This window comes from Desmodus rotundus, chromosome 3, assembly GCF_022682495.2.
Source record: "Desmodus rotundus isolate HL8 chromosome 3, HLdesRot8A.1, whole genome shotgun sequence".
Lineage (NCBI taxonomy): Eukaryota > Metazoa > Chordata > Mammalia > Chiroptera > Phyllostomidae > Desmodus > Desmodus rotundus.
Window position 1 is genome coordinate 79,689,547 of NC_071389.1, and position 27,977 is coordinate 79,717,523.

At 38.9% G+C, this 27,977-nt stretch overlaps 1 protein-coding gene and 1 long non-coding RNA gene across 6 annotated transcripts in view; one reads left to right on the forward strand and one right to left on the reverse strand.

The window, feature by feature from the left end:
* The window catches only part of PHACTR1 (phosphatase and actin regulator 1), a 521,513-nt gene that overhangs the window by 244,415 nt on the left and 249,121 nt on the right, over window positions 1-27,977 (reverse strand). The window lies entirely within an intron of this gene.
* LOC123480262 (uncharacterized) lies at window positions 399-27,963 on the forward strand. Its single transcript, XR_006656173.2, has 3 exons — window positions 399-481; window positions 25,314-25,472; window positions 27,755-27,963. It is a non-coding gene; the product is annotated as an uncharacterized lncRNA (long non-coding RNA).

Below are 27,977 nucleotides of genomic sequence, written 5' to 3' on the forward strand. Positions count from 1 at the left end.
TTGTAAACATAGCCTTATGTTTTCATTTAAAACAGGTTAATTTGGGTAGATTTAGACACTTCAGGATATTTATCTTATCGAAATAAAAACATCAGAACATAAACATCTTATTAAATGTGATTAGATAGCAATAAAATAAAATAAAGTCTAGCAATAAAGAAATGACTGCATAAGTTGTGGTATATTTATAGCATGGTGCCACTAAAAATAATGAGTCACATATAAACAGGCTGCCTTAGAAGAATTTCCACAATGTGTTTGTTGTTAATGAGAAAATTGAGGTTCCGAGAAGTGGCTATAATATGATTTTGGTTTTGAAAGACAAATATTATAAGCGTTAATATTGTCCTCCAAATATTTCTGATTTGCTGTCTTCAGGTCCATAGTAGGATTGCAGTTTGTACAATCCTTGATTGCAGTTTGAGGGTGGATGGAACCACGTGACCAGTTCTGACCCATGAGTGAGGAGCTAAAATTCAAGGTAGTGGCTCCGCTTCCTTTTGGGTTATGGATGAGTTGAACCCACCTGCTGATTCACAAGGGTCATAGAGTATGAAAAGGAACTTGTGTTATTTTAAGCTACTGAAATTTTGGAGTTGATTTTACTAAATATTAATCTAGCCTATCAAGACGAATACCACAATGATACCTATGCTTGTGTATGTGGATATATTTAAATGTTATGTTTAGTCATCACACCAACACCCACAGGATGGAACTATTATTTCCATTTTATGCTTCAGGAAACAGAGGCTCAATAAGATTAAATAAATTTCCCAGGTTACACAATTAGCATTTCATCAACTAGAAATCTGAGCCACAACATGTTTAACAGCAAGGTGCCCTTTCCTTCTGCAACTGTCCCATTGACGTGAGGAGAGCTGCGAGGTAGGTCTGCTTCAGAGGACCCACGGCATTATTTAGGACGGCAGCACATGACATAGTGAAACACAAGAAAGGTTACCAGACTTCAGGCGCAGGACACAGAACCCTTGCCTGCCACGCACAGCAGAGCTGCTGCTGGTAGAGAGCAGGATGCACAGGTTCTTGTCTACTATCTACATGGGTAGAGTCCTGCCCTTTCACTCTTGAGAACAGACTGTAGTTGATGCTCACTGATGTTATCCTTTCAGGGCTAGGACTGTGTCTATGGCAGGGAGAGCCCTTTAACAAAAGCTGTTTAGCAGCTAATGATAATTAGCCATTAGGGCAGAATCACAATTGTGTTTGAAAACACAGCAGGTGCAGAAACAAGGTAATAGGATAATGTGACATTGGCAAGAAGCACAAATTGGCCATTTTTCCAAGTGTGAGAACTGTAGTTATACATGAAGCATAATGTGTGTGTGTGTGTGTGTGTGTGTGTGTGTTGAAGGGGCGTAGCTGTGAGTACTCAGCTATGGGGAGACTTTTAGTGGTTATCACAGGTGTATAAGTGTGCGACATGCAAATTATTTCTCCCATGGAAAAAAGATGGTCTTATTCACTGAGAAACACATCACATTATGCTCTAAGGCTTGTAAAATGAATGATCAAAGGAATATCTCTTCTTCTAACAAGCCAGCCTGTATTCCTCTTTCCAATACTCAGAATCCTGTGATCTGCTGAACTTCTAAAACAGATTTTTACAGTAGAGAAACTGTGCTGAAGAAGGATTTATTTTTATACATTAAATGTCAATAAGCTTTTCCTCTGAGACACCTATTATATCCACACAAATTATTAGAACAGTTTGTGGCCATCTTACACGTGAAAGGAAGCTTATTTACAGGGATTGAAGGGTGAATGAAAAAGCTAAGAGAGGTCATAGAGTGTGCCATTGTAATTTAAGAGTAGAAGAACAGAAACACCTGTATATATAGATAAGGACATACCATATTTTTCAGACTATAAGATGCACCTTTTCCCAAAATTTGGGAGAAAAATGTGGGTGCGTCTTATGGTCTGAATGTAGCTTATCTGACTCGCTGGGGGGGGGATATTATGTTATTTATGTTATTAAGTATTTTACCACATTTTTTGCTTCAAAAATTTTTTTCCTGTTTTCCTCTAAAACCTAGGTGCATCTTATGGTCCAAAAAATACGGTACGCTAAAAGCCCAGTTAGGGTAACAGTGATGCATTCGCTGGGGCAGACGATCCACTGTAGTGGGGAAGCAGGGAGAGCTATGCCTTGGTGAGTTGGTGAGCTTCCATGTGCCAGAGACACTCTGCTGTTTGTTTTTAAAGAACAATAAATTAAATATTTTAAATTACATATGTATTTATAAAGTATAATCACATACTAACAAATATATTAAGATAAAATGTTATGTAATGTTACAGTTTATGAATATTTTATATTTTTAACTAAAAAAATGACCACTGAATCCTTATGATTCCAAGAACTGAGGGGTTGTGGCCAGTGCCTGAGCAGGAAGAAGTGGGAGAGATGAAGGAAGTGGCACGAGGCTGCACGGTGCAGACCGGGCAGAGCCCAGGCCTGACTCGGGTGCCAGCCACGTTCAGAGACGTGTTCACTCCCACGACATCAGGCTGCTGTCCAGATACTCGCCCACGGGAAAGAGGCTCTAGTGAAGATAAAAGTATCTTTCTAAGTCAATGCAGGAAGAAATTTCTGGAGGATTTTCTGAAGTGGAAGGGCAAACGTGTTTAAGCCTCCCCATTTACACTGGAAGTAAATCTACCTTTCCATTTTATTAATTTTTAAAAAGGGTTGAAATAAATATTCTTTCATTCCCAAATCTTATAAGTAGTTTACTTTTTAAAACATTTTAAAACATGCCTTTTTTCTTGAAATTCATCACGTGAAAAAACAGAATTCTCAAACTTTGACAAAATAATCGATTCTCAGGAAATGTGTCAGTTATGATTTATAAAATGAAAGAAATATTCAGAGTAAGAATATTAAATCAACATATCTTTATATTTTACCAAACCTAATGAATAGAAGCTAGTTGAAGGAAATCTTGCAAAAATCTTTAACTCTGAGAAGTCCCTATTCCAGACCCCCTTTCTCTTCCTTTCCCAAAACTGACGATATGTCATATCAGGGAGACCTGCAGTCCCCAGGTCAACATCCCCCAATTTCAAGAAAGCAGCCATGACCTTCCAGTTTAGACCTTCCATGGAAGGTCTTCCATGACCTTCCTCCCAAAAACAATGTTAACACTTTAAAGGAAAGACACCCTTTACTCTTCCTAATCCTAATCTCAACTTTACCTAAAAAAAAAAAAAAAGTCCTGTTTTGCTTGTAAGAGAAGGTGCAGGCATTGCCTGACAGCCTGCCCAGCTCTGATGCTGCAAGGTTAAAAGTTCTCAGGCATGCTCAGAGGCGTTGATGCACATGAATTACAAGCATCACTCATAAAGCTTTCTTACTAATACGTTCATGAGCCCATACAGGACATACTAGTATGCTTGTATGTTAGGATCTGCTAATTTTTCTTAAATGGTGCATATTAAATCAACTTTGAGTTGTTCAGAACATTTTATACACACTTTGGGAACTATTACCCATCATTAAATTCATTTACAATAACCTCCCAAGGCAGGCATTCACAAAACTAACCTTCATTTTTGACAGCTGTACACATTCAACCAATAGCAGACATCACTTCAAACTTAACATACTTCCGAACAGAGACAGGCCTTTTCATTGTGTCACTGTGTTTCAAGCATAAGAGTAATACAAGAAACAAACAATAATCATAGGGAATGCTTTCTGCTTAAATTTTTCCTCAGGTTTTGTTAACTTGTAAATAATAAGAGATAGAGATATTTCCACATGTACAATAGTATTGAAATAAAAAGAGAGCTGAACTATTTTTCTATGAATAATATTCACAACTAACAATGAAAGCAAGCAGAAATGCATATAATGCTTTGTAGGGTTTGCTGGCATTTTGCCAGGTCAAGAAAGCAATTGGATGGCTGAGTTAATATAGCAAGCGTTTTTCCTTTACGGTAGTATTTGCTAGAAGAGATGAACAATGTGCTGCTTGTGTTCTCCAAAATGACCTTAGCTCAGAACTGTATAAAACAGGGCAAAGATCTGTGAGCCAGGAAGGAAAGACTATATTGCCTGAAAATTCATAGTTTCGGGTGTTAATTGAAAATAAAGCATGATTTTGGTAACATAAAGAGACTTCTCAGCCTTAGCTGGGTAGGTTGGTTGGCTGGAGCGTCAACCTGATACATCAGGGTTGCGAGTTTGACCCCTGGTTGGGGGCACATACAAGAATCAACCAATGAAGGCATGAATGGGTGGAACAACAGAGCGATGTTTCTCTTTCCTTCTTCCTCTCTCTCTCTAAAAATCAATTAATGAAAACATTTTTAAAAAGAGACCTCCCAGGGCTATTTAGATCATCAATTGTTGAGGAAATGGATGAATGAGTCCAAAAATCTTCATCTTCAAATCCAGATTGCTGCTACCATCCACACTAATCACCTGTCAGTGTCACCTGGACCACAGGCTCAAGTTGTGGCAGTCTCACACATGAAGGGAATTCTTCATGGACATTCTGATGGACCTTTGGCTCAAGTATGACCTGGACGGTCAGGACATAAAAGTTTCAAACTAAAGTAAGAAAGAGGAGAGAAGACCAGAAATAAGAGCACTTCCCCAAACTGAGGGCACATCCTTTATTTGATTTCACTTCCCAGGCTGCCAGAAATTTTTGTTGAGAGGTAAAGTTGAATCAAGAAAAAGAACAGATTGTCCTTTTATGGTAGAAAACGTATTTCAGAACACTACAGAGAATCCTTGAGAAAGCCTTGAGTATGCTGGCCTACTACTACAGGTGTGCTGCTGGGGGAGGGGCAGGAGTCAAATTGATTTGCAAAGTATTGTCTCATTCTGAAATTCAACAGTCTGGCCCCAAACCATTCTCCTTGTCTCCATGTGCAAATTCTTCCTCCTTCCCTGGGTGTCATTCCTCCTTCTCACCTAAACTTGAATCCTCTGTGCCATCTATAATCACTCCTTCTTTATCTTCTGCATACAGTAACCAACCCTTATGAATTCTTCTTTCTATTCCTTCTATCATGTATGATAAAAATCCCCAGACTTGGGGGTGGAATGAGATGGGGTTTCATTCTTTAGAAAATGAATTAAAGAGACAACTTTTATTAATTTTTATGGTTAAGAATCCACCAAAATAATTTGTAATTTATTAAGGAGATAGATATATATATACTTCCACCAATGAACAACTTCTCTGGACATCATCTTTCCCTTGATTCCTTCATAAATCTTTTCTAAGAATCAATTTTCCCAGAAAGCTAATTGAGTTAACTTGGATTGCAAAGATAAAAACTTTCAGATTCGTTTGCCTTCAAGGTGATCAATATATTCTTTGGTGAATAAAAAGAGGGGGTTGGACTAGTAGGTGATTGCTAAGGCCTTTCCAAACATGCAATTTTTTGACTCCAACAGATGTTTAATTGCAATGATTGGAAGAGCGTCTCAAGGAGGAAAGGCTCACAAAGAACTGACTGTATTGGAAGAGGAAATTGACTCTGGCTAGAAGCAAGAGCTTTCAGTGTGCGTTTTGCCTTTCTAAGATACCAAATGTTGACCTACAGCCATGAGAGGACTTACCTTCCTCTACCTTGCATATGTCCTACCAACCCCTGGTTAGCTACTCCAGGAGACTCCCAGTTCCCACAATACCATGCCTTACCATGGCTTCCCACATACTGTTTCCTCATCTGAAAGAACTTCCCCTTTTCTCTCCCATCAGCCTCTTCCTCATTCTTCATTATCACAGCATTAAGAGTGCCATTTTGGGAGATGGCTCCCTTGGACACTTGGGCATACAGAGTTACCTGCTCAGTCCTCAGTGCCACCGTGAAACCTGGCACAAGCTGAACATTTATTGTAACATCCAATAAATATTAAATTTTGATTTTGATATATTTCAAAGATACAATCAATGACAGTGAATCAATGTCTATTCATATGTGCATTTATTCAGGTGTTGAAGTATTAACATTATATCTTAATTGTTTTATTCCTTTAAATAATATAAAGAAGCAAAAGTTACAGATATAGTCAAAGACCACGAATCCTCTTCCCAGAAGCAACTACTATCCTGAAGTTGATGTTTGTGTATCCTATCTACAGTTTTATACTTTTGCCATATATGTATGGATTTGCAAGCATTATATAACATTGCTCTGTGGGTTTCAAAGATACATAAGTGGTATGCATGTTAAGAATTTTGTAATATTCTACATTTAATTCAACATTATGTTTTAAGATTATTGCATGTTGATTCCTGTAGATCTAGTCCACTCATAGCTCCTGCTCTATTAGTAGTCCTGTACAGGATTACGTAACAACTTCTTTATACATTCCCTCGTGGAGGGTTATTTAGTTGGTGTCTTTGGCAATTACAAACAATCCTTTGTGAGCATCCTGATAAATTCTCTTTTATATTTTTGTACAATTGTTTCTCTAAAGAATATAACTAAATTCTCATTGTAATAGTTGTGTCATAGGATATGCACATCTTTAGCTTAACTAGACATTGAGTTTTCAAAGTGATCATAACAATGACCATCTCACGAACGGTGTGGAGTTCCCGCTCCACCTCGTCATCGCTCGGTATTACCAATATTCGCATTTCTCAGTGAGCTAGGAGTGACGTAACTGCCATAGCCGGATTACCTGTTAGGAATTCAGACTTTCTCTTCTGAAAGTTGCCGCTCATAGTTTTGTCCATTTTTACCAGTTGTTTATGTGTTGTTCTGGTTTTGGACTTTTAAGAAATTTTATCCTATGATCAGGTAATACAACTTTCACCTATATTCTATCTTAAAAGTGTCAAAATTTGCTTTGCGTATTTAGGTCATTAACTCACCTAGGATTTATTTTTATATATGATGTGAGCTAGAATCCCATTTTATTTTTTTCACTATGGAAAGTCATATTTTTCCCTCAGTTTTGGGTTTTTTGAATAGTACATCCTTTCCTCATTGACTCATAAAGCTACTTTTGTCAAATTCCAGTGTAGTGAGTTGTATCGAATGCTTTTTACACATCTATTAGGATAATTGGTTCCTTTGATCTATTAAGGTGGTGAAATCCTGAACAGACTTCATAGGTTAAACCAACCTTACCTTCTTAATTCTTATTGACCTTGGTATATTAATAGCTTGCTGGCTTTGGTTTCATATATTATATTTGGGATTTTTGCATATTCATAAGTTAGATTGGTTTATAACATTTCCCTGGCATATGGTCTTTTTATATCGAGGATTTTAAATGAAATTTTTATATCAGGGGTTAATTTCTTCTTTTTCTACTTCCTTGACCAGTTTGTATAAGATAAAGTTTACATGTTTATTCTCTAGAACAGCTTACATAACTTAAGGCTAACTCTTCGTTGAATTCTTGTTAAAACTCACCACCAAAACCCTCTGGCTTTGATTTTTGGTTAGCAGATTTTTTAAAAATGTGGGTTCAATTTTTTTTTAATTGTAGAGATTTTAGTTTTCTATGTTTCTTTAGTCAATATTGGTAACTTATAGTTTATCTGGAAAATTCCATTTTACCTAAGTTTTTGAATGTTCTTACATAAAGCTGATCATAATATTCCCTGTAGATGGTTTTAAATTACCCATTAACTATGCCCCTCTAATATTCTTTCTGTGAGACTTCTCTTGTTTTGTTCTTGATGGATCTTACCAGAGATTTTCTTTTTTTATTAATATTTTCATAACACTAGTTTTGTTTGGTTGGTTTTTGGTCTTCTGTTGTATCTTGGTTTTCCTTTCCAGTAAGTTCATCTTTAATTTCTGTTTCCCTTCTTTTCTTACTTCTTGAATTGTGTGGCATATTAACTTTAATATTAATTACTTCTTAATATAAGCATTTAATGCTAAATTTCTCTGTAAGCACCACTCATAAATCTCATTTTTTAATAAGTTTTAAATTACTGTTTAGTTCTAAATATTTCATAATTTCATTATGATTTATTTTTGACCTATGAATTTCTTAGACGTTTATTCCATTCCAAACATATGCTCTGAGTGATACTTTAATATTGACTTATAGCTTTACTGCATTTTAGAGAAAATGCTTTGTATGATATTAGTAGTTTGAAATTGATGATTTTTTATGATCTAGCTTGTAACTAATTTTTTAATGATCCATGTATTATTTCAAAGAACATTTAGTTGTTGAATGTCTATATTAAATAAAAAATGTTAGTTAAGTTGTTCAAATCTCCACTATACTTGCTAAGTTGACTGATCTATCAATTAGTAAGAAAAGTGTATTTAAAAATCTCCTTTTATAATTTTGAATTAGTTAATTTTTCCTTATAATTCTGATCATTTACTTTTTCTATACTTGCAGGCTATTTTGTTAGCTTTTTATATTATCTTATAAAATATTCCCTTTATCATTTAGTAACAATTTTTGTTATGTTTAATAATGTTGGCTTTAAAATCTATTTTACTTGATAATGCTATATGTATACTAGTTTTCTTTTGGTTGATATTTGCCTAGTATATCAGTGTTGCATTTCTTCCCCTCTGATGTTTGCCAGGGAGGTTCAGTCTATTTATAATTACTCTGACTCTTTTCTGTCATATTATTTTGGTGTCCTGTTTATCTTTGCTCCTCTTGGTCTCTGATTGGTAAGGCTTCCTGTATTCCTTTTTTCCCTTCCACTGGCTTGGAGTTATAGTTTAATTTCTGTTTTCCTTACAGTAACCATTAAAACTTGAACATATTCTGGCCTTATATATCTGGCCAACATAACCCGAACAACCTTAGAATCTTAAGTATGATCTTCCCTCTCCATCTTCCATGCTGCTACAGCCTTGATTTTAGTTGCCCCTGGTTTGTTGTTTCCCTTATTTTCAAAAACATTCCATTGTTTTTTGTCTTATTTTGCAAACATATTTGTTAGCTTCATATCCGTTTCTTGAATCCTTCTCTTTTTTTCTTGGTTCAACTGTTTTCTTTCTGAACATATATGATTTGTTCATTTAGAGAGGGTTCATGAATGAAAAACTTGGGGTCTGTTTGAAACATCTTTAGTTCATCATCAATCTTATATATTTAAATTATTATGCAGTAAATGCATGTAAGTAGTTTAAAATTTTAAAGAGTGCTAAAAGTAGTTGTCTCACTTCCCCAGTGATAACAGTTTTCAGATTTTGGGGGAAACTATTCCTGATGGCATTTACTTCCATGTTTTTAAATAGTGTGATTACAATACTCTCTCAAATCACTAATTTATAATATCATTAATGATCTATTATAATAGACATCAATTAACTGGTAATGATTTATCTCAAGGGTAAAAAGTCATGGCTATAAAGTTGATAAAAGGGGGAAGTAAGGCAAGGATGAATGGGAAGCGAAGCCAAATAAAGCATTACTGCACTGGCTGCTGCTTCACAGTGAGCCCAGGAGAGAGACAGTGCGGCTGGATCCTAAGTGAGGACAGCAGAATGGGGCCTTGGAGCAATGCCTTGGGAAGGAGAAGCCCACTTCCCTCCTCGTGTCTACTTCCCATCATTTAACTTCTCTCTGCATGAGTTTTCTCACCTATAAAATTGGGGCTAATCTCAGTACCTACCCCAGAGGGTCATGATGAGGGTTGAATGAATTAATACAGAGAAGCAATGTGAATAGGATCTGGTATCCAGTAGGGGCTTAACAACTGTTAGGTATCTTATTGTTATTACCTTCCATGTCTCTTAGTCACATCATATTTTTCTTCTTATTATTTCTATGGGGTCCACTCTGAGTGATTTCCTTAGATCCTCCAGTATATTAATTCTCTTTTTGGCTGTGTCCATTCTGCTATTTAATCCAAACACTTAGTGTTTAATTTAAAAGACTATATATTTTTTATTTCTAGATGTTGTAGTTGTTTCCTTTTTTAGTCTGTGTTTTGTTTGTTTTTCACAGTAGTCTCTTCTTTCACAATGGCTCCTATTTCTTCTTTAATTTTCTTATTGTAAGGGTCTCTGTTGTATAACAACCTTTAGATTTTTTGCTTATTTCCAGTTCTTCTTTTGTTGTATCTGCTGACTCTTTTTTTGTTTTTTGTTTTTTGATTATACTATTACAGTTTTCCTAATTCCCCCACTTTATCCCCCCTCCAGCCTGCCCCTCCCCCACCTCCCAGCATCCCCCCTCCCTTGGTTCATGTCCACGGGTTGTACATATAAGTTCTTTGAGTCCTCCGTTTCCCATACCATTTTTTATCTCTCCCTGTCTATCTTATGCTTACTAACCATGCTTCTTCTTCCCTGTACCTTTTCCCCCCTATTCCTCCCCTCCCCCTCCCCACTGAAAACCCTCCATGTGATGTCCATTTCTCTGATTCTGTTCCTATTCTGGTTGTTTGTTTAGTTTTTGTTTTTGTTGTTTTTCTTTTCTTTTGGGTTCATTTGTTGATAGTTGTGAGTTTATTGCCATTTTACTGTTCATATTTTTGATCATCTTTTTCGTATATAAGTCCCTTTAACATTTCATATAATAAGGGCTTGGTGATGATGAACTCCTTTAACTGGACCTTATCTGGGAAGCACTTTATCTGCCCTTCCATTCTAAATGATAGCTTTGCTGGATAGAGTCATCTTGGATGTGGGTCCTTGCCTTTCATGACTTCAAATACTTCTTTCCAGCCCCTTCTTGCCTATAAGGTTTCTTTTGAGAAATCAGCAGATAGCCTTATGGGAACTCCTCTTTAGGTAACTCTCTCCTTTCCTCTTGCTGCTTTTAGGACTTTCTCTTTGTTTTTAATCTTGGGTAACTTGATGATGTGCCTTGGTGTGTTCCTCTTTGGGTCCAACTTCTTTGGGACTCTCTGGGCTTCGTGGACTTTCTGGGAGTCTATTTCCTTTGCCAGATGGGGGAAGTTTTCCTTCATTATTTGTTCAAATAAGTTTTCAATTTCTTGCTGTTGTTATTCTCCTTCTGGTACCCCTATCATTCAGATACTGGAATGTTTCAAGTTGTCCCAGAGAATCCTCAGCCTCTCTTCATTTTTTTGGATTCTTGTTTCTTTGTTCTGATCCAGTTGGATGTTTATTTCTTCCTTTTGTTCCAAATCATTGCTTTGACTCCTGGTTTCCTTCTTGTCACTGTTGGTTCCCTGAATATTTTTCTTTATTTAATTTTGGGTATCTTTCATTTGTTCTTTCATTTTTCGACCAAGCTCAATCAGTTCTGTTAGCATTTTGATTACTAGGGCTTTAAATTCTCCATCAGATAAGTTGGCAATCTCCTCATCGCTTAGTTCTGAGGTTTTGTGCTGTTCTTTCATTTGGGCCATATTTGTCTTGGTGCACCTGATAAATTGTAAGGGACGGGCCCTTAGGCATTCACCCAGGCAGGACCACCCTCTTTGCTGTGCTGCCTGTGGGGGAGGGGCCAGAGAGGGAACTATGCAGCTTGCCTGCTCCTCAGACTGGAAGTATCTCTCACTGCGGCAACCCCAGCCTCGGCCCACAGTGCTGACTCTTCTTATTGTGGGCTCTTTGTTCATGTGATTTGAAATTTTTTATTGTGAATTTATGTTCAACAGTATAATTTTTTACTCCCTAGAGTCATTTTTTACTTGTTCCTATCAGTATTCCAGGGATTCTAATGGCCTAGGGGTGGGCTAGGGTGGGGAATGTTTGTTTTAAGACCTGGGATTTTTGAATCTTGTGGACAGTATGAATTTGAATCCCGCATAAAGAGGGGCACAAACTTGCTGTTTCCATTTCTCCCAGGGGCCTTCTTGTCTCTACTCAGATCCCCAGAGCTTAAGGCTTCCTACTACTACCCTACCTTACAGGCAGAGGTGGTTGTTGTTGTTTTGTTTTCTTTTTATTTTCCTATTTCCAGGTTTAAGCATGTGCAGGCCCTCGAAGGGCCTTCCCTTAACCAGGGTCTTAGCTCCTTGCCTTAAGCAAGGCCAAGGCCACATCTCTCTTGGCCTTAAACTGGGCATTGAAACTCTAGCTCTCACTGTCCAGGGTGTACATCCAGGTCAGGCACCCTACGGAAACATCAGTTCAGTCCACTTTGCTGCCAAAAGTCCTTTTATTGTGTCTACACATTTGTCACCTTCACCGGTGAGTAAGCATCTTTAAGGCGAGAACCACAATTTAATAGTATCCATCCTTTTGCTCTTCTCTGTTCTCCCAGCCTCCAGCATAAGCCCAGCACTTGGTAAGTCAGAGCTCGGCAAATACTGGATGAATGAAAACACGAATGACTTTAAGTGAGTTTGACATCTACTACAAAGTTCCCTACGGCCTGTCACTTGCATCATGATGTAGAATATTTACAAGACACGCGTAAGAGGTGTGCCAGGGAAAATTGAGGCTTGGAAAGAGACACACGGAACTCTGTGGTACCTGATTGTTCTGACCTGATATTCAATGAGTTTTCTTCCTCACTGTTCAAAACATTGTTTAAATTAAATTATTAAAACTGTATTAAAAGCCAAGAATAGCATCGAGATGCTATATATAGCTTCAGGCTACCTAGTTACACAGTACACTGAAATGAGGCAAGAAGCTTTTTGGCAACTTAATTAACATCATTCTTGATCTTCAATTTCTTGAAAATTCTGGGGTGCTTCATTTTCAAGTTTCTTACAGTGCTAGAGGGGGGCCACTCTGATTTGTCCCTCAACATCTATCACTGGGGGGTTTGGGTGGGGGCAATTGAAGGGGGGAAAAACAGGGAAGAAAAGCCTTGTCTTTCATTAACCTAGAACTTGTCCTTTTCCTCAGCTTACTTTAAGTCATGTTTACCTTTTGGACATGGTAAATAACAACGCATAAGGTGTCAGTAGATTATGGGATGTAAAAAAATAGCAGATACTAATTAGGATCGAAAGACTTTTCATAATAGTAACACACTCACACATAGCCGTGTCATGCCACAACTGAATAAGGTCGTGTGTTCTGCTGTAAAACATGCGAGGTTTATCACATGGAGCAATTGATATTTTCATTATTTGAGATCCTGCTTTTAAGAAAGTGTATTTATAAAATGTTGTTCACGTGACTGCGCTCTCCCTGCCCCAACACGATAGTTCAATCTAATTAAACTAAGTCCATTTCCTTCTTGGTGCTCACCATTGTGTCCTACACACTTTAGAAAATGTGCCCCGTCGTCCTAGTCTCAGCTTATTCCTGCAAAGCTGGTCAGCTCCATGTGGCAACAAAGTGCTGATGAGGTAGTTTGAGTTCTTCAATCATAGTTTTGTTTTGTTTTTAAGAGAAAGCAAAAATATAGGAACAGGATTCTGTCAGAGACTAAATGGAAGAACGAAAGGGAATATTTTTAATGAACTCAGAGAAATGGAAGAGACTAATTTTCTGTATTGCTTGTCTTAAGAAAGCAGTCTGTTGGGCAGGTATTTTTGCCATCATGGAGTGAGCTGTTGTAATTAATGAACACTAGCTTATGAGTCAGCTCTGTAAGTGGAAAAATTTGCCAGCATGGGGCAGTCCTGTGGAGACACATGCTGCTCCCTGCAAACCACAGCCGTCCCTAGGGTGTGCAAGGTCCCTGCCTACCGAAACCGTTTGAGTCACTCCAAATCAGCATGTCATCCTTGACCTCACCTGATTTACAAGAGAAATAGCATGCTGGCCAGTGGGAACAATCTGCTAGGCAGGCCACACCCCTGGAAGGTGGGATAGACCACAGGGCTCATGACCAACCCTCCTTGGGGCATCTGATCAACCTCACATGCCGGGCATAGTGTGGGATAGAGTTGGAGTGTTGGTTCTCCCAGAAGATACTTTTACCCCCCGCCCCCAAAAGAAACGGAGGTCCGAGTCTCAGAGAGGTTCAGGTCCAGGTCCCGGACTCCCCACTCAGACAGTTGCCACCCCTCTAGTCCCAGGTATCTGGTGAGGCCGTAGAATACTTCAAGATAAATGCTTCAAAGTGGGGCTTGGAGGGTTCAAGTATGAGGGGAGTGTCCTGAGATGTAGAGCCTGAGTCAGAAACCCTGAGGTTCCATTGTTATAAAAAGCCCACAATCCCAGTATCCCGTCTAGCTGGTCTGCCAGACATTGGTATGACCTGCAACTCAGATGTCATCTCCTGGATGAGAAGTTTTGCAGGCAGAGTTCCTCACTGTTTCCTCTGTGCACCCACAGCATTTCCTTCATGTCTCAGTTCTCACTTGGCTTTGTGAGTACATGCTGATCTCCCTCCCTCTACCCGTGAGCTTTGAGACTCTGTGCAGAGCAATTGTATGTTGTATTCCTTTGTGTCTTCACTATCCAGATATGTGGAATAGCAGTGATGTTTGGAAAATTAATGAATGAATGTCTTGTTCACCTGGAAATCAGCTTATGTAGTCCTAATCCATATGCTGATTGCTAATCACCATGTATAGTACACAAAGCTCTATGACAGGCATTGGATGCCGTGTTAAATATTCATACTGACTGGTTAAAAACAGTAGTTTGCTCTTTAAACCTTTGTTGCAACAGTAGGTTGAGCAAGAAACACACTGTTTTAGGGGACCCATATTCTTTAGTGGGCTCTGCGAATTCAAAAATTTATGGGAGCTTTACATTCTACTCACACTGACTGTATCTTGCATTTGAACCGTTCTTTCACACCTGTTATCTCTTTGATCCTCTCAAAAACCCTATGAGATGGGTTGGCTCTTTTATTTTATAGGAAAAGAAAGTGAGACAGACTGGTTAAGTGATGCATCCTTGGTCCCCAAAATTCGAACATGACTCTGTTGACTAACTCAGAGTTTTCCCACTCTGCTTTTGTAATCATGATGCCAGCCAAACTGTTTAACTGCTCAGCAATCTTTTCAGATCTCCTATCTAAAAAGAGGAAAAATATACTCTACACAGTGGGGAGGTGAGATTGGGGAACTAAAAGCATATTTCAGTACTTTGCAAATACTACTGTTCTGGATCTTGGTGGTAGGTTTCCATGATCATCAGATGGACGTATCACGCACATGCCTTCATAATGCATCCCCCTACCGATGCTGTTGATAATTTGGTATCCAACGATCAAAGGGAGCCTTCTGCTTCAGTACTTCATGATGAATATGTAACATGGCATCCAAGCACTTGTCACACCCTTTTCCTACCTACTCACGGTAATTGGTGATCTGTGTGATGTGACTTTATGGCATATAATGCTTTGAGATGATTTCTAGGTCATCTACAGCAATCAGTCTGGATGAAGATGATTTAATTTGTAATTGCTTATGACAATTTTTCCAACCTTTAAGAAGATCTGATAGAAATGACACCTTTATTCCCTATGTCTTTTGCTCTCCAACATGTACTGCAAATAGAGCCCAAACCATTTATTTCCAATATTAATTCACACTGTTTACTTTGGTTGCTGTCACATGGTACATACAAGATTAGAGTTGGAGGTGCGCCACTGTTACCAGAGAGGTTCGCTCTTTCCTATGGCCATAGGCTAATCACTCCTTTTACAAATGCTGATGGTGGACCACCAGGGGGCCTCAACAGGAGAATATGAGTGGTTGATCCAATCCAGCAAAATGGCTGGAAAAATTCCCAACATTTATGCCCTCATGAGAGAATGATGAGAATGGGTGTTACCATTTTCACATGGATGGGATTCTATGGCAATTTATTGTTAAATCTATAGTTATTTTCAGGACTTTAGAAATCTGTTCTAGAGTGGACGCACCATTAACTCTTGCCTCTCATACAGCCAATAGCCAATCTTCACCCATTTAATTGATTTTTAAAATTTTAATATGTGCTCTCTCTGCTGCTCTGTTCCTATTGCTTCTACGGCCATCACCCCTGTGGAGAGCAGTGCTTCTCCCACTGCCTCTCCTTCAACACTGCCGCCAAACCAGGTTTGTTTGCTCAAGTGCTATTTTTATCTCATCATTATCCTCCTCAAAAATCTCCCTTGGCTTACACAATCAAGTCCACAACCTCTCTTCTGGAACAAGAAGCTGTCTTAATCTGCCATTATTTCACCATTGCATTCCCAGATCTCCTTATTTCCAAACAGAAACATTTGTCCTCATCACTTTACTTTTGCTCACACTATGCTTCAGCCTAAAATGTCCTCTACCCTGCCCTTTTCTCTATCTGGATATTACAACTCTTTCCAAGCTGAGCTCCGATACTATGTCTTTCCCTAAAGCCTGTCATTAACATTCCGGTCCATAATGCTATTTTCTTCTCTGACCTATTGTACATGCTGATATAACACATTTGGGAGCTGAATCAAATACTGTTTTGAATTGTTCTCCAGTCATTTCAATTAACAATGTTACTCTTCTATAAAAACTTCTTCCTTATTTCCCACTTACCTGTAGAATAAAATCCAAATCTTTAGGATTCTGGATCCTTCTTAACCTAGTCACAATAAATTATTGGCTTTGATCTTAACATTCCAAACTATATTCCTTTTAAAATCATTTATACATGTATTTTTATTGTGAATATAGTACATTCTTATTGTAGAAACTGTGTAAATGATATTCTGATATAAAGAAGTAGGGAAAATCTACCCCTCCTAGGCAGCCCCATTAGTATCTTGGTAGGTGACCTTCAGACATGTTTCCCACAAAACCCTGCACTTTCACATCTCACATTGTTCCTTCTTAACTGTGTTGTCAAATGAGTATAAATCAAGAACTACCCAAATATCACTTCTCCAGTGAAGCTCTCCTTAAATCATATGCTCACAGATAAGGCTAATCCTGCTTGCCAGCTCATGGGTTTCTAACACACTGGCATCATGGTACCTGGCACATTTGCCATACAGGCACTACACACACACCCACCACCCCACCAAGACTGGGAGCCCTCTGATGGCAAGGGCTGTTTTGTCCATGCCTGTATCTCTAGCACACTGCACAACAGAGGTGGCATTAAAAAAATGTTAGGTGAATAACAAATATATCCGTATTACTCTTGGCTTCTCACCTTAGTGAGTTGAAGATTGAAACCACACTTATACGTCATTTTTAAATTCCACAGTAATAGGCACATAGCACTTCATAAATACTTGCCAGTTTTACCTGTTTCCAGAACATCATATCATTTATGATATAAATATTGCCCAAATAGGAGTAAAAATTCCGGAGCAGATTCTAGCCAACACAATATCCGGCTCCACAACATACAATTGTGCACTTCATCTTTGTGAAATCCCAGGAGTATCCCTGCAGATATCACCTAGATCAAGATACCACACCTGGCCAGCATCTCAGAAACCCCACTAATGCACTCTCCCAATCACTAACCACAGCTTCCTCCCCAAGTCAGGGGAAGTTGTTTCTAGTAGTATAATGTAATTGTGCATGGTTTTTGAACTTTATGTAAATCGAATCATACAATATGTATTCTAGCTTTTTTCCCCCTCAGTATATTTGTGGGATTCATCTATATAACTGTAGTTTGCTACTTTTATTACTATGTGGAATATCAATGAAGGGTTATATTATAATTAATTTATCCACTCTATCCTTGATAAACATTGGGTTGTTTCTAGGTTTTAACTTTTATGAAAAATGCTATCAACCTCCATATATATGAGGTCTGTCCAGAAAAAGTCCAGCCATCGTTAATATAATGAGAACGCTTTGCGTGGCATCAGTGTAACCTAACCTGGCAGCCAAGCAGAGTGAACTGGAATGTGTATGTGTGAACAATGATGACCTCACTAGTCAGTGGGGGTGTTAGACACTGTTGAGTGGGCTTGTGTACTGTGTGGCCGTTGCATTCAAAATGACTGTGCGAGTAGAGCATCAGATCTGTATCAAATTTTGTATTAGCTTTAACATTCCCCCGTGGAAACTATTTGGATGATTCAAAAGGCTGCAGCCAGGGGCAACTGTTGATTGGGAGCATCATCACAACAACACGACTGCTCATGACTCACACCCAGTGCAGAGTTTTTTGGTGAAACATCAAATCACCTAGGTGACTCAGCCCCAGTAAAGCTCAATTTGGTGCCCTGTGACTTCTGGCTTTTCCCCAAACTAAAATCAACTTTGAAAGGGAAGAGATTTCAGACCATTGATGAGATTCAGGAAAATATGATGGGGCAGCTGATGGTGATTGGGAGAACTGTGAAGTCCCAAGGTGCCATCTTTGAAGGGGACTGAGGCATCCCTGTTCTATGTACATTTCTTGTATCTTCTTCAATATATATCTCTATTTTTTCATATTACATGGCTAGATATCTTCTGGACAGACTTCATATATACATATATACAAATTAATGTATACAAAAATACCTAGAAACTACTTCTAGCTAATATTTAAAAAGTGAAAGGTACAACCCGGTTAGTGTCTATGGAATGACAAAATCAAAAGTAGTGATCATATTGGAAGATATTCTTCTTTGGAACGCCAGAAGGGCTAGCGTAGAAGTGAAAATAATAGAAGTTCCTAAGGTTAGAATTATTTATGTACAATATTTATATATGTATACATGTGTATATTTTAATATATAAACATAACTGGAGGTTAATGGCATTTTTCATAAAATGAAAATTTTTCATTTTTCATAAATGTATGCATATATAATTTAATTTGTAGCACTTTACAAACTTCTGATGAAATGATATATTCAATGTAAACAGTAGCCACATTGAAATGCAAATGAACTTTGTTTTCAATTGGGATGAAAATTAAAGGGAGTCACTTAATAAATTTTAGACCTATATTTGCTGTTTTGAGCTCATGAAAAAGTCAGACATCTAGTCTCTTTAAGTTAATTTCTAATTTAAAGGTAAGATCTTAGGTTTAGATTTTTACCTGAAGAGGAAATCTGAACTATAGGAAAATTTGGATTGTTGAGAAAAATTACAGTAGATCAGAATTAGAGAAATTATAAACAGTATTTTTCAAAGCACTTCTTGAAATATCAACTTAGAATGATGATAATGCTGCAAAACAAAAAACCTCATGTTCTATTAATGAAATTTCTATTTCAGGAGGCTTCACATGGCCAGCATTTCCGCTGGATACACCAGTGGAATATTGTGGTTTAGCTGACATTAGCTTAAGTGACTACCTGGCTTTGCTACATACAGAACTAGTTCCAGAACTTGTTCGAACCCAGATCTTAATTATTTTTTCTTGGTCAAATCTATTCTTAGAATTCCATGAATGTGCTATAAAAATTTCCATGGGCTTCCTGTTTATTATAAACATAGTTCTCAAACTACAATCAATGGATATGCCAGTATTATAGATCCAGTATTGAAAGGTTTGCTTTTTCCTTATGAAGCAACCTACTTAGTCATGTAAGCAACATTACCCATTCTTTCTCCACAATAATACCAAAAAAATTAGAACCTAGTTTAAGCAAATATTCTGTAAATGAAGGATGTAACCTGTTTAGTGTCTATGAGATGACAAAATCATGCAGAAAGTTACTCTTTTTAGGAACACCAGAGGGGACAGCTGAGAAGAGAATAATGACATAAATTCCTAAGGTTAGAATTGTTGATTGATTCAATCCTGACATGGCATGTTTCTAAAATTGCCCTCTTCTCTTCATTACCACCATCCATGCCCTTTTTGCCTTCTCCACCCAACCTTCACTTAATGTTTATGTGTGACTTTCTTAAAAGATTAAATTATCTCATACATCCAGCCTGTTCAAATGGCTTCAAACCTTCAATGGCTGTCCATTTGCAAAAAGAGGCCAAAGCTCTTGAAAATATGGCCCCAAACTCTTTATGTTTTTCACCTAAATTCTAAATACATCTACTTAGAAATCCTACATTCCATTTAACAATAGAGTCTTCTATATCCCTAGTACATACCATGCACTTTTGAAACCCCTGCTTTTCAATTTATAATTTCCTCTCTATGGGATGTACTTCCTACCCCCTATCTCTCCATGCTTCCAAATTTTCCATAACCATTAAGGTCCAGTTTAAATGCCATCTCCTCTTTGAATTAGAGAAATTACATATTTTCCCTTTTTTAGGATCTACTCATTATACCTTGTACTAATTAGTTGGTGACATATTTCTCTCCCCTACTTGTTCATAATTTTTAAGAGCAAAAACCAGGCTTTCTTTCTGTATCTTCAGTGCTTAGCACAATTCCTGGCAGCAAGCATCACATTAATTTGCATTTATTTGAGTCTGCAAATTCAGAATGTTGTACAGGAAAAACTTAATGGACTGGAAATCTTGGGGCATGGGTTTTGTTCTCGGCTTTGCTACTATATGATTGTGGGATCTTAGGACACCACTTCCCTGGCTTGTTAAATTAAAAAAAATCGTCTTCATATCTTTAGGGTTTTTAGCTTTAATGGTCAAAGAAATAAAATTTAAAGCCCTCTCACACAGAATGTAACATCTCCAGTTGCATAGTTATTGTGAATATGCAACTGATTGTGGCTAGGAAGGAAAAACATCTTTTGAGATTCAGGAACTGAACGAGATGAGAAAATAGAGGCTCTAACTGTGGTAAAAACTGGAGTTTAGACCCAAATTTGTTGGTTTCAAGTATAGTGTTTTATTATGCAGGTAAATTGTCTCTTGAGAGCAAACCTAGAAAGGGAGCTCTAAATACGTTAATCTTTATAATGAGTAAATAACTGACAAGCAGAAGAAACTTATCATTTATATCTCAGAGAAAAAGAACTAAAAACGGGTTTAGACAGTAGCTGGAAAATTCTGCGTTGGGGAACGGATCTTAGGCTGTTCCAGATAGAAGCATATATGGTGTGTGGTATTGCAAAGGCACTAGCATATAAGAGAGGTCAGTTTATTTAGGGGAAGTTCAACAAAGAGGCTTAAAGAATAGGGATAGTGGGACCTGCCAGTCAGGTGAAATGCAACATTACAGTTTATTTCAGTTTCAGTTCTGAAATTTCAAATTACTATGCAAACACTTAATCTCTTCCCATAGACAATCAAGAATAGAAAAGTTTACTGAGATTTGGGGAGAAAAAGAAGAGGCAAAACAGATGTAGGAGAGTGAATTCCAGGTATGCAAACAATTTTATGGGGTTCAAGTAACTGCCAAGTCAGTTTGACTTAAACAAGGCCTTGTGAATGAAACACAAAAGATTGAAAATAGATGTAAAAAGTATGTGAGTCAAGACAAGTTGAGGCCCATAATCAAGCTACCTACTACGATGGTTGGCTTTTGTATTGTTTGTACCCTGAGATTTCCTCCCTCTGTGGTTCAGGAACTTTGTGGTTCAATGAGTTCACCAGTTGTGTGATGTCCAGTGAGGGTTAGACATGAACATGGGTCAAGAGAGTTATTCCATGGTAAAATTATGAACTGGAAAACTCGTAATCCTTTAATTAGAGTGAAAATGTCTAGCACTTAAATATGTAAAGAAAACTGCCTACATCTGGGGATGCATTGTGGAATTCTTCCAACACGACCAGAATAGAAATCTTTCCAATGTGAGTTTTTCATATTGTAATAGGAGAAAGGAGGGGCATATGCTATTTCTTTCAATCTAGAAGTTCTCTTCCTATTCATGGTAGAAACCAAGAAGTGCCAGGGCGTGCAATAATCATAAGACATTTGTCTGAACAACTCACACTAGTTTGCTTTGCAAGGGAGGCAGATATGGGGAGGGAATAGTTTTTATGGAGGTGTCTTTAGCATCTTCTTTTTCGTACAGTTGTCTCCATTTTCCCGCACCACTTGCACCTGTCCCAGCCATCCCCACCTCCCACTCTCAATCCTACTCCCCTTTGGTTTTGTCCATGGGTCCTTTATACATGTTCTTGACAACTCTTCCCCTCGCTCTTCCCATTATCCCCTCCTATCTCGCCTCTGGTTACTCTCAGTCTGTTCTTTATTTCAATGTCTCTGGTTATACTTTGCTTGCTTGTTTGTTTTGTTGATTAGATTCCACTTATAGGTGAGATCACATGGTATTTGACCCTCACCGCCTGGCTTATTTCACTTAGCATAATGCTCTCCAGTTCCATCCATGCTATCTCAAAGGGTAGGAGCTCCTTCTTTCTTTCTGCTGTGTAGTATTCTATTGTGTAAATACACTATAGTTTTCTGATCCACTCATTTACTGATGGACACATAGGTTGCTTCCAGTACTTGGCTATTGTAAATTGTGCTGCTATGAACATTGGGGTGCATAGGTTCTTTTGCATTGGTGTGTCAGGATTCTTAGGGTATAATCCCAACAATGGAATTGCCAGGTCAAAAGGCAGTTCCATTTTTAGTTTTCTGAGGAAATTCCATACTGTTTTCCACAGTGGCGGTACCAGTCTGCAATCTTACCAACAGTGCACTAGGGTTCCTTTTCCTCTACAACACTGTCAGCACTTGTTTGTTGATTTGTTTATGATGGCCATTCTGACTGGTGTGAAGTGGCATCTCATTGTGGTTTTAATTTGCATCTCTCTGATAGCTAGTGATGTTGAGCAGCCTTTCATATGTCTCTGGACCCACTATACGTCCTCCTTGGAGAAGTGTCTGTTCAAGTCCTTTGCCCATTTTTTTTATTGGGTTGTTTGTCTTCCTTGAGTTTAGCATCTTCTTTCAGGTTACTTTCACACCAGTACTTTATTCACAAAACTGGCTCTGAAAAGTCATGAAGTTCTTGACTATTTCAAAATAAGTCGCATCAGTCCAATTGAAAAGGCCAGTATTAGCACCACTTTCCAAAATGTAGCATTTTTGCAGGAGGAGAAATCAAGTGCAATGTAGCATGAACAAATCTGACTGTTGCAGGCTGCATAGCTAAGGACTTCCGATTTGTTGTCCTGTTTGGCAAACGATCCCACCAGCAAATGCACGGGAAGCCAGCCAGGTTTCTGTCAAGCAGAATGCAAGCACATCCCAGACATCTGTATAACCTGCCCGCAGCTCAAAAGTGGGAGGAAGAGTAGGTGGAGCTATGAATACTGATACACAAGTTTAATTTTAAAGAAATTGTGTAGGCAGATTCAATTCTACATGGGAATTTCTGAAAAAATTAAATTAGACCAAGGGGAATTTATAAAGGCATATAAATAACAACAAGGCTATCTTTCTCCTGGCTGTCTTTATCTCTGGTCTGCACCCGTGTCTCTAGGAAATGGTAGAAAGAATTGGTGAAGACTTAGAAGCCGGCAGCCTCAGACAGATAGTTTTCACAGTCATGTAGTGAGGAGTTTTTAAAAACCTGCCCTTCTTGCTTCAGCCACACATAGAAATCATTTGGTTTGTGACTCAGAAATGCGAATCCAAACTCCACACAATTTCAAAACCTAACTCCCCTATGCATCCAGTCCAATGTTTCCTAAATGCAGGTACTGCCCTCTGCTCTTCGAGAGGATGAGACCAAAGAGAGCTCATTCCCTTTAAAAGGTTATAGTGTTGAGATGATCTGACAAATAGCCAAATAACAGCAATGCAAAGAATGACTAAGATCAACATTCTAAGACCCAAGCCATGTGTTACTAGAGTGAAAAGCTTCTGGCTTGGAGGATCTGCACATGGTCCTAGGGAAGGTCCTACTTAGAGACCTGGACAGGCAACTGTGGGGGAGAGGGCATAGGGAAATTCTAGACATGGAGCACAGCATGAGCAAAATTAGAGGTCCCCAGGCTCAAAGCACATCCCCCTCTGTGGGAACGCATAAATGCACTTCTGGGGGTACTTGCAAGACACCATGGCCTTGCTGCCCTGAGGTGTGGGAGTGGGGCGATGGGTGAGGGGTGGGAGAGAATGTATTCTTTCAGCCTGGTCACTTTAAGGACACTGGGAGGTAGATGTGCAGGGGTAAAGGCAGTGAAAGAGGCAAAGTAATAAATCCTTCTAGTGTTTGCATGTGGTATGCACACACACATTTTATGATTACTTTCTGTAAGCTTTTAGAGTCATCAGCATTTTCATATTATTAGATAAAAGAGTCTGTCATATAGAGGGCTTACTCCAACTTATTTTTGCTGTGACGCAAAGCAACTGTCCATAATTTGACCATGATTATGTTATCGTTATACCAGCAATAAATTGAACATTTCTATACATTGTGAAGAAGTCGCTACTTGTGGCTAATAAATCCTGCTTATTGGGAAAGTGATTTCATTCCTGTGCTACTGGAGGGGAACCATCCAGAGAGCCATCCTCAGAATGAGAAGCAAGTCAAATCAGCCACCAAATCAGCTGTGTTATTTAGCAAGCATTTGATAACTAAGGGATGAGAGAGCTTTTATTATTTTACTTTTGTTTTAGAAAGAATCATACTGTCTTACAGAATTTCCACAACACACACTGCAACATTTGTCACATGGTTTTCTTCAGGTGTGGGGGCGGTGCTTACTTGTAAGGAAAACTCACTGCATTGGATCCCTTCCATGCACAAAGAGAAAGGGAATGTTTCTTGAAACGGCAATGCTTATTATATATGAGGTTCACAATGCTGCAGAGCGTGTCAGAAGGACACAGTGCAAACAAGGAACACATACAGGTGTATGCGAGCCAGGCACACACTTCCAGTCCCCATGTCTGACCTATGGGGAGCCGCTGCCAACTGCGAAGCATAGCGCAGGAGGGCTCCCTGGGCCTCGATGACCTTTCTCTCTCAAGTACACTTGCACTATGAACTCCTAAGTGTAAGATTCACTAGCTGCTTTATGGCCTTAGTTCAGTGCCTAGCACAGCATCACCACATTTAGAGAGGCACTTAATGGACTCAGAATCACGTTTCATGATTATAATAAGGATTGAAAGAAATCATTCCAAAGGGAGAAACGACAAGCCTGGTACAATTCTTCAAGTAATAAAATGAAAGCCAGACTCACCCTTCCCTTTCCTCCCCCTGAAGAAAGAGAAATACAAGTGTCTGGCCCAGGCAGCCCCAGGCTCTTCAGGAGCAATGTGCTCGTGGCTGGGTTGGAGGCTGGGAAAGGAGAGAGCCCTCTGGCCTCACCATTCAGGTGAAAGGTCTCAAGGCCTCTCATGGCCTCTCTCTTCTTCAGCGTCTTCCAGGCAACTTTGCATTTCATCTCTCTTCCTGCACAAGTGGGTACACTTTTGAAAATGGTGTTAGCCTTTTCCATGGGCTAATGTGACAAGTTTTGGAATTGCCAAGAATGCTGTGATTTAGAATCAATATCATTTTGAGTGTATGAAGGACCGACCCAACTGTGCTCAGAGCACCCGCCATCGTCGCACTGGTGACGACCAGGAACACTCCAGTGAAAATCTGTGATCATGATCCTGCATTAGAGGGACTCGAATGGAGTCATTCTGTGGTGTTTTTTAAAACCTTACTAGTTTCTTTACTTCATTCTGTAAACTTGTTAAGTACACATTTCTCTTGTGACCTGATACTGCTGCTGTGATTACAGAGTGAACACGGCATGGCTTCCTTGACCAAGTGCTTATTCCACCACAACTATATTCCGGCATCGGGAATACAAAGACTATGAGACGGTCCTCAAGCCTTGTAGGGGGAGAGATAAAGATGCGCCTCAGATCACTAAAGTGCCCCAGGAGTTAAGGCACAGGTATGCACAGGTCAGTGCGGGGAGGGAAGGAGTGGCCATTTTTATTGGGGATCCTGGAGAGACTTGACTATCAGATGATTTGGGAGCACAGCTGAAAAACAGAGGTATGCCAGGCAGTAGAAAAAGGAGAAAGAGCAGGACATGGCAGGGACGTAGGCAGGAAAGCCTGACCTGCTTTCGAACAGCAGACAGTGGGGATGGCGCGATTAGATTCAGATTTTGAACACTTCCTTGGGCAGCCAGTGGGAGATGGACCCGAGGAGTGGATGGAACTTGAGGCGGGTAGAAGACCAGTCAAGGGTGCAACCACACAGCCAGACAGGATACGGGCCAGGTTTCTTGGGACAGAAGGAAACATTGTGGAGGGTATTGGGATACATGGGCATATTTGTCCCAAAGGCAAAGATGCGTAATTTAGGCACAGGTGTCTTTCAAAGCCCTGGCAGGGAACCTTGCAGTGAATTCACATGGGCCTTTGTTTTTCCTAAATTTCTAAAGTCACATTTTTGTATGTTTTTCTTAGAAAGACCCCTCCAAAATAAGATCTACCCCTGCTGAGAAGTACCCTACTATTTAAACACAGAGAGACTGGGGTTCAGAGATTTTAAATGACAACTACATTGAAGCAGGTCAGGCAGAGAGAAGCTGGAAGAAGCAGGGCAGAGCACCAGAGAAATGTTGCCTTTTTTTTTTCTTAACTAACTGGTCTATGGTATATTGCTTAAAAATGGAGATCAAATAGAGACAAGGTCTGGACAAAGACTTCCTATGAAAACATCCCTTTTCTCCATTTGTGGCACACTCAGTCAATTTCTGTCCTTACATCACAGCAAATTATTTTGCTTTCAGTTTTAAACAAATAACCATAACACAAATCGTTGCAGACCTGGTGCGACTGGAGGATTTCAATGTTTTACTTTTATCATTGTAAAGCCAAGGGCAACTTTTTAATGTGTGTGTGTGAAGCTATTTATTACATGTAGGAATAATCTCAAAAAAATGAATCCTAGCGAGTTGTCATTTCAAGTCATTTTGTTGTGTAAATGGAGAGAGAGAGGAGGGGAGAAGCAATATAGCAATGTGCGGGGCTAGAAAGAGCACTAAACAGGGTGTTAGAATACTCAAATCCATAAGCTGTGATCCTGGTGGACACATTTCTGAACGTTTCAAGGTCTTGGTTTCTTGCTGAGTCAAATAATAGCGTCTGGTCTAGAAGGTCTGTTCTTATTCTAAGAGTCTAATTTGCATTTAGTCTAATCTTATTTAATATCTACCCAATGAGTTTCACTTTCCACCAGTCTGACTGATTCCCAAAGGAGTTCCACCTATGCTTGGCTTTAGGAGAATATTCAATGCTCTTTTCTCGAGAATAGCACTTCTCAAAGGAAACCCAAAGTCAGCAGTCCTGCTCTCTCGTCCTGAAATACATCATGATTCATGATTGAAGCTTAGAGTTCCTTGGCCAGCTGTCTCCTTTCCCTTCAGTCACTTCTTTCTCTAGTGATTGATTGCTAAGCCTCTTCTATACTTTATAGATGTTGGCAAGTTGGGTTCTAAGAAATAAACAATGCAGAGAATGAATTAAATCGTCCCATTCCTCCCACCCCACATATTTGTAAGAGCATATTTGAATGCCAAAGCTTTTCAAGGAGCAAGGGATGATCGTAAAACCAACTGGCCCATTTTACACATAGCACTGGCTATGTATTAAAGGGAATAATAAATAAGGGAAGGCTCTTTGCCAAACTGAACTTTCTAAAGCAAGCAATTAAAAATGAGCTCCTTGTTAGTTTAAATGTCATGGCACCATAACATTTTACTATCATCATCTGAAGAATGGGTAATGAGAGAAAATTTCATTGCAAATTTTTGTACAGTGGTGTTTTAAAAGTATTTCTATGTAAGTAATACAGAGCATCTGTAATTTACTAACATACCATCTTTTTTATTCCAGTCAGGATTTTTGTGAGGTCTTCTTTAATGTTTAGCTACAGAGTAATTTTCTTCTCCATGCCCATCATGGACATTCAGATCATTGCCTTGTAATCTCTGGAACACCCGTGGCAAGTTTAAATAAACCGAAACATGTGACCACCACTCTCTCATTGCCTGACCATTCATTTCCCATACTGCCCCCACATGTTGTAGCAGATGGAGTCAGCTCCCTGCCCATATCCCACTGACGTTTACTTCCACACTTAGAAAGCTTGCTGGGAACACCTGCAACACAATACAAGGTTTTTTTCTTTGTTGTTGTTGTTTGTTTGTTTTTCTGACTATAGAAATGAAGGAGCATGAAGTTCTGTGAAGAAATGTCACCCAAAGCCAATGATGGAGAAGAAGTATGTGAATAAATACCCGGATTCCACACCTCTGAATTGGAGTAACTTGGAAGCATGTTGCATACAGTGGTAACTGGCTTGATAACACACTTCCTGTCTTCCTCCTCTTTTCTGTCTTATATCCCCAACCCTCTGCCAGTGTTTCCTGAGAGCACCTCCCAAA